This window comes from Phocoena phocoena, chromosome 10, assembly GCF_963924675.1.
Source record: "Phocoena phocoena chromosome 10, mPhoPho1.1, whole genome shotgun sequence".
Taxonomy (NCBI): domain Eukaryota; kingdom Metazoa; phylum Chordata; class Mammalia; order Artiodactyla; family Phocoenidae; genus Phocoena; species Phocoena phocoena.
Genome location: NC_089228.1, coordinates 53796603 through 53805000, shown reverse-complemented (window position 1 = coordinate 53805000; position 8398 = coordinate 53796603). Strand labels below are relative to the sequence as shown.

Sequence of the window (8398 nt, the reverse complement as noted above, 5' to 3'; positions counted from 1 at the left end):
TTTTTCTTTTGCGGTACGCGGGCCTCTCACTGCTGTGGCCTCTCCCGTTGCGGAGCACAGGCTCCGGACGCGCAGGCTCAGAGGCCATGGCTCACGGGCCCAGCCGCTCAGTCTGAATTGTTCCCATGCAAAGAGTTTCTGAACCTGTAGTTATCACCACCATGAACTCCTGAGACTGCACCAAAAGCACTCTGATTAAACACCTGCTCGTGTGAAGGCAAGAACACATGACTCTATTGTACTACACATACTTTGCATTCTACACAGACTCTGAGCCTGAGTTGGAAGGAGGCGACTGAGTCTCAGGGGGTTCAGATAAAGCGACTGTAGGCAGTATGGCTGTAACAACCGGGTGAGAAATGGCACACTCTGGAGGTCATTACAAATGAGTCAAATGACTGAAAGACAGATGTATATGTGTCACCTAATCCTGGCATTCAGTTTCATTCTGTATGGTTAATTTCAGGCAGCAAAACAAAGCATTGATTACCTCTCCAAATTCAATTGCAGACAGCCATGCTTAACAAGGGGGAAGAAAGCAAGTGTCTATTGAGACCAAAGTTTGCAGATGTCAATCAGCCAATGATAAAAGCAATCTGATCCTGTCCTGTATGGAAAATAATGGAAAGTTGGTCTAGTTGTGGTATCTCTCATGCCAATAAGAGGGAGGTAGGATGTGACCTCTCATGCAGACATATTTTTTTTTTTTTGTCACCAGATGGATACTCTACCAATAATTTCAGTGCGGGGATGCACTGACATCTAGTGGACAAACAGGTGGTTGACATTTTGGCCATAAATGGTACTACTGCAGGAATTAGTAAACTACATAGTAATGGTATTTGAGAAAATTTAGTTCAAATAAAATTTAAAGTAGGAATATAGATTTTCTTTTTTACCATGGTTGAAGCAGTTAATTAAATTTGTATGTAAATTAATATTACATTGTTTTTGACTTGTGAATGTGTTTTTATTTTTATTGGGCTATAGGGGATGGGCTGGGAAATATCTCTGTAAGTTATGCCCTACTAGGGAAATGTCCGTTCTGATTTTCCTGGGACAGCTTTCGGAGCTTTTTCTTTTTCTTGGAGCTGCTGCTCTTGCTGGCAGCAGCCTCTTCAGGTCCACTGCTGAGAGGTTCCTCCTTGGAAGAGAATTTCCTCTTTTTCTTGGGGACCCTCTTGTTTTCTGACTCTTCAGGGTCACTATCTGGTTCCTCTCTGGGGAAAGATTTCTTCCTCTTGGTAAGACTTCCACTGTCAGCTGTCTCTTCAAGATCACTAACCAGCTCCTCCTTGGAAAAATATTTCTTTTTTTTGGGTTTGGAGGAGACAGATGGGGGTCTTCCATTCCATTCTCCTGAGGAGCCTCCTGGGGCTTTTGCTTTTGCTTCTTTTTGGGTCTTGCACTTGTCTCCTCACATTCCTCCGGGGTACTACTGCTGTTTTCTGAAGATGCCAGGGCAATTGCAGCCAGCCTTTTCTTTTCCTTCTTCAAGCATTTCTTCTCCTGTTTCTCCAGCTTGCTAGTAATCTCAGCAGCTGCTTCCTCTTCCTGAACCATTGCCTCCTTCATGACATCCAGATTCTTTCATGGAATCTCTCCAGTCTCATAGAAGGACAGCCACTCCTCAACTTGTTCTTGAAGCTTCTCCCCAAATACACTGGTAGGTACCTCAGAGAAGCAATCAATTTGTGAGGCAATACTGCATTTGTTTGCCAGGTATCGGGAGATGCGGCCTTTGTTCTTGGCAGCTGCTTGGCCAATGAAGGTACAGTGGAAAATGAGTCTGTATTTTGGGGTGTTACCCCTTGACTTCAGGGCTCTGGAAAGTTGGTCCCTGTGCTGGGCCCAGGGAATCACTCAGACACCAGGACTGAATATTACATTTTGAAGACTTTTTCTTATTAACAATACCATCCCTCTGTCTTGTGAAATACTGGTGGATGGTTGGATGACTACCAGAATTAACAAGTTTACACGTAGGTAAAGACAGATAACAGAACACCAGAAATACCCAAAAGAAGGCATGAAGTGCTGTCCCTTTTGTTTTTGGAAAAGAAGTATTTTATCTAATTATCAAACACAATTGAGTTAGTAGGTACCAGCCACCTTCCAGTAAGGAATCTGAGAATTTTAGAAGTTTGGTCAAAAAACTGCAAAGCTGAAAACAATTATGCCAGATGCTACTCTGGTAGAGGGAAGAGGGCATTTCAAGTCCAAAGAAAAGGCCTGTGTGTCCAGTTTTCCTTGAATCACTGATCAAGATAGTCTTTGAAATAAATCTTATTTAACTAGTTCACTGAATGATACATTGTGGGAAGTAATTAGTGTTAAGATGTGAGGAGAAAAATAGACAACATCTGTCTCTTTGACTCTTGGATTGTGAAACAACTGAGAAATGGACTCACGGCGTAAATCAAACCAAGATTTAAGAACATAAATCCAACAAAGATTTAAGGACATAAATCCTACTCTGGGTAAAGCAGATTGAAGAATGCTGCTCCAACTGTGCCCAACATAGGTTCTTCTAATATTGCCATTTCCTCCTGTATTAAATTTATACTGACACAATTACAGTGCTTCCGTCTACTTCCTGTCTAGTTTCTACTTTTTCCAAAACGGTATGGGTTACTCACAATTTCCTGTATCTGTTCTTCCTTAATATACAATGATAAGACAAGCATTATCCAAAATTTGGAAATAAGGTAAAGAGTATGACTTTTCAATGGGATGTCTTTTCAATGTCATATTATAATTTTGTTTATTAGGCCTACACAAGGGACTTTTTAATTTCCTAAGAGAATATACCTGTATTTGACTTACAACTTATTATTTGAATAGAGCTCAACTACTGTGAAGCTACATGTTAATTTGTATAGTTCTTTACTGAGAGGCTGAATATACAAATGGGCAGTAGCCAGACCGTGTATAAAAACAGAACTCTGACCCACAACTTACAGGAACCAGCCCAGGAAACCAATCCATCATCTCTAGTAACCAGCCCTGGAAGCCATATAGCTGTAGATTGGACCTGTAAGAAGTAAGACCTCTATCTCTAGTATTAATCCAGGAAGCCAAACAATAATCTCAGTAACAATCAGTCCAAAATGGCTAAGACTGGATCAATAATTGACAGCTTTCTAATTTTTATCCCTGCTTCCAACTTAAGAACAACCAGAGAAAGCCAAATATAAACCCAACCAATCACACAGGATGCCCTGCTTCTATTCAGCCCACCTGTGGCTTCCCCATGCCAACAGCCTTTGTCAGGGCACACCCAAAGCTTCCCCTTTTTTCCACTATAAAGCTTTTCTCCTCCTCTTCTGCCTGCCATTGAGTCTCTTCCAAAATGCAAGTGATAATGGCTGACTCCCTTGCTATAGCAAGATCTGAACAATAACCTTTGCTTGTCTGGTTGATCTTCATTCATTTCCACAGTCCAGTGTAAAACAAAACCTCAAAGGTTAATGTTTCCTTTCCCTGTAGAGCATTAACCAGTTTTGTATGTAGCCTAGCAACCTTCTTTTAACAATCTTTTGCTTAATGTACAGAAATAACTGTACCTTATATGCTCTTGGAACCAGTTTTCCTATCTTATTTGTTCCCTCATTAATCAATTGACTAAACTGTTGACATGTGTTCATTCTATATTTGTATGGGAATGATGTTTTTACGTTTGTGAAAATTACACATTGACCAGAGAAAAGAAACAGAATGCCTATAAACATCTAAGGAGAAATTCAAATCTGTATTTTATTAAAGCTGTATTAAAAGAGGAAGCAGCATACTTACTAGGTCTACAGGATGTCTTCAATTTATTTTAATATTGTGAAATAGCTGTCCTAGATATTTGTTGAAGAGATTTGCCAAAGTTACTCAGCTCATGGACTACTTGGAATTACATAGCTCTGAGTGACCCAACTTGAAACTTAAATTAGTCAGTTTTTGCTGTGTAACAACCCTCCAAATCCTACTTTCAGAAACATTTATTTTTCTCAGTCAAAGGTGTGCAAGTTGGCTACAGTGCCTCTGCCTCAGACGTGAGTAGGTTCAGATCTGCTCCACCTTTGGACTGAAGGCTATTTGGGACAAATTCTTCCTATAGTGATGACAAAAGAGCAAAAGAACAAGCTCAACCATGCAAGCAACCTCATCTCATGTCATCCAAGTCACCTAGCAGAGCCCAAGTTAAGGGTGGGGGCAAGGCATATACTCCTCCCACAGTAGTAAGCACTGCCAAGTCTCAGGTCAAAGATCGAGGATGTATTCACCCCTGACAGGGAGGCAGTAATCTCATCTAATCTGTGGCAAAAGCAAAGCAAAACTACAGAGGAAGCAAGAGCTCAGCTGACCAGTTTTCAGAAGGACTGGCAGTCCTTCATCCGGTCGCAGACCAGATGTGGAAGATGGCAAGTGAGGAACAGTACTCACTTCCCTGAGTGACACACCCTGAGCTGGTGTAATCAGTTCGTGGAGATCTTCGGAACGCTTTGGCAGAGTGAAAGTCACAATTCTAGAAGCGACCTGCAGGTAAGTATGAATCAAGCTTTTAAGCCTGTGTCAGCTCTGTGATGTGATTCTCAGGAATGATCAGGCGTTCGCCCAGTTGTGCTCCAGTTCCCAGAGGCATCGACTGAACTGGAAGTAAACCATGCCCTGCAAGCAGAGCCTGAGGCTTTGGGAATAGAGGACAAATATAGTCTGAATACACAAAATAAATATTATATACTAAATAAAATTTCTGAAAATCTTACTGGGCAGTCAAATTCTGAGTAATGCTCATAAAACTGATGAAATTAAAGCTAAAGTCTAACATCATTGATATGCCTATTTGTATACATCCCAGGTTTGTCAAGAATTATTCTCTCTTAAAATATCAATAGCTCACTGATTGTGATAGATGGCTTATTAGGCATAAGTTTTATTTTTATATGAATAAATTTGATGAAATGTTGAAAATGCTCTTACATAAATAATAAAATCTGTATTTCAACTATCAAATAAACTACGATCACTACCTTTTTCCCTTGTAGCTTACCCAAATGTCAGTGTCCAGTTATAGGGCCAACTGCTAAAAAAGTTTAGATGCCTAAGAGAAAAATGCTTCACTTTGCCACCGAAGTTGCTTTTTTCACTCAATGTTATTTTTGTTAGATTGTCTCATACATGTAGTTTTAGTTCACTCGTTTTCAGTGCTACATTGCATTTCATTGTCTGTGTATTCTGCCTTTTAAATTCATTCTTTTATTAATAGTTATTTAAAGTTATTACTTCAGTTTGCCATACCAAAATATTCTTTTTCCTTACCTTATCATTTATCCTTACACATATCCTCACGTCACTCCCTCAGGGACACATATCATGGTTGGAGTTTAGCACCAAACAGTTGCACGTAATGTTAAGAAGGGCCTGCTGGGGTGATGTGCTGCCTCTCCAAGATTATTCAGGTAAGAGAAATATTTAAGATGCTCTAGACTGGACCAGGCTCGGTGGATTTTGACTAGCTTGTTCATGCATCTGTGGCCAGTTAATGGGAGGCTGACTGGTTCAAGATGGTCTCACATTTCTGGAGGTTAGGGTTGCTGTTGGCCTGTTGGCTGGGGCAAAGGGCAGCTGGGCACATGTCCCTTATCCTCCAACTGGCTCCAAAAGCAGGACACCAAGATGGAACCAAAGCTCCCAAGGCCTTTTACGTACAGGTATAGGCTATACATCACCTCTTCCACATTTTATTGGCCAGCCAGCTCCCATTCAAGGGCAATATTCCAGCTATCTATATTTCTATATAACAAACCACCTCAAAAGTTACTAGTTTAAAACAACAATCATTTATTTTGCTCACCATTCTGTCATTTGGTCAAGGCCCAGTGGGGACAATTCATCTCTGCTCCACCAGATGTCAGCTGGACTAAGGCTGGAGGATCCACTTCCAAGATGGCTCTGTCACATGGCTGGCAAACTCCTCTCCAGGTGAGACTCTCAGGGGGCAGGTTACATTTCTTACATCATGGGAGATGGATCCTTAGAGACAGGAAATGGAAGCTGCTAGTTTCTTTTTTTTTTGCCACACCCAAGGAGTATTTAATAAAGAAAAATATATAAAAAGGATTATACACCATGAGGAGGTGTGATTTATATCACATTTAAGAAAACACTGGCTAACCCCAAATCACGAAGATTTACTCATGTTTTCATCTAAAAGTTTTATAATTTTAGCTCTTACATTTAGGTTTTTATGAGCATTTTGAGCTAATTTTTATGTGTGGTATCCTTACGCCACAAAATTTGTGTTATTTTGTAGCTTTAAAATCTGGAAGTATGAGTCTTCCAACTTCGGGTTTTGGGTTTTTTTTTTTCAAAATTGTTTTGGCAATTCTGAATCCTTGAATTGTCATATAGGTTTTAGGATCAGTTTGTTGAATTATGAAAAAAAAATAGTCAGCTGGAATTTTGTTGACTCTGTAGATCTGGGGAGTACTGCCATCTTAACAATATTAAGTCTTCTGATCCATGAACACTGAATGTCTTTCTGTTTATTTAGATATTCTTTAAGCTCTTTCTAGAAGGCTTTATGGTTTTCAGTGTACAAAGCTTCCACTTCTTCTATTTAAGTATTTTATTCTTTTCGATGCTACTGTAAATGGAATTGTTTTATTAATTTCGTTTCAATTGTTCAGTACTTATTTTCAAATCTGGATACTTTGTATTTCTTTTCTTCTCTAATTTCCTTGGCTCCAGCAAAATGCTGAATAGAAGTGGTGAGAGCAGACACCTTTGTTGAAGCTGCTAGTTTCTTAAGGCTTAGCCCAGAAACTGATATAGCATCACTTCTGCCATATCCCTTTTGTCAAACCCTTACCACCCAGATTCAAGGAAAAGGGAGAATAGTGGGGCTATATATTAAAACTGCCATAAGTGGGCTCTAGAGTCCAACCTTGATGGGAGAAGTAATAACGTCACCTTGTAAAGGGCATGAACACTGGAAGAGGGAAAAAGTTGCAGCCATTTGCACAATCAGTGTGAGCAGGAAGAGGGAGAGATTTCTGGTTCAAAATTTCTTCTCCTTTTAACAAAGCTACCACTTACTTGTCTTAGCCTTATGTTAACTATAACTTATCAAAAGGTAAATTTAGAAATGCTACTTTTATTATTTAAATGGCTTAAAGGATTTTATACAGAAAGGCTTTGTAAGTGCCTCCCTTTTATTTCGAAATAAATTTTAGTACTTTAGCTCCCCTTGAAAGATGTGAAACCATGTTTTGTTGATGGGATAACTATTATGCAACAAGAGTGAGGGTAATCATCTTATTGCACTCGACAGGATGAACATAGCCATTTTTGCACAGAAAAGACGGTGAAATATTCAATTACAGCTGTGTGGTCAATGTAAAATCTCTCATTTATATGAACGCAGAGTCATTAATTAGACATGGAGCAGGAAATTTTGTAAGCCGTAGCCACCCTGAATTTTCTTTAGGCTGTCTTCTCTGTGTCTTATGGACCATAATGAAATGACCTAGGGGCCAGCCAAACAGAATCATTCATTGACTCTCCCCAATCTCGTTTATACTGTTCATACATGACTCCGTGGGATACAGCCACTCCTTCAGGGAGGAAATTCTAAACTTCATGCATAAAGTACATTCCCAAACACCTGCTTTCCTTTCCTAGGCAGCAACCTGCTTTCAGGAAAAAGATCTGACCTCCTGAAAGTCCTAAAAATAAAATATCTACAGCATCCACCTCATATGGTTTGATTAAACCTGTTCCAAAAGCTCCAAGCCAATTCCACCTCCTGGGGAGCACTGAGGTGGTGACAGCTCTATCCACTGAGTACAGATTGAGACAATTTGAGTCAGTCTTGGATTATGTGCTTTTCAACTGCTTTCAGTTAGGACTGTGTTTGGCAACAAGTAATGGAAAACTTTACATATAGTAGCTTTTAAAAACTGAGTTGTTTCTTTTTATTTTAATGTTTATTTATTGAAGTATAATTGATTTACAATGTTGTGTTAGTTTCAGATGTACAGCAAAGTGATTCAGTTATATACATATTCTTTTTCAGATTCTTTTCCATTATAGGTTTTTATAAGATATCGAATACAGTTCCCTGTGCTATACAGTAGGTCCTTATTGTTTATATATTTTTACATGGTAGGTTTCAGGAATCATTTCTATAGTTTGTTTTTGTTTCTTTTTATGCACCAAGAAGCACAAGTCTCTGGCAGCCTTGTGATGCAGTCAGGTACTTAGGCTGCTTTCTGTTTGGATTTTCTTATTTTGTGGTTTTCATCCTCATGTTTGTACCCAAGATGCTACCAATCAGCTCTTTAATTTCTGGATTGAAGTTACTATAATGATCTTCCTAGGGAAAGTGCGTTTAAAGTTGTAGATA

The 8398-nt window shown here is 39.4% G+C and overlaps 1 pseudogene; it reads right to left on the bottom strand.

Moving 5' to 3' along the window:
* Window positions 1–1018: 1018 nt before the first annotated feature.
* On the bottom strand, window positions 1019–1575 carry LOC136129589 (nucleolar protein 56 pseudogene; annotated as a pseudogene).
* Between the last annotated feature and the right edge of the window lie 6823 nt (window positions 1576–8398).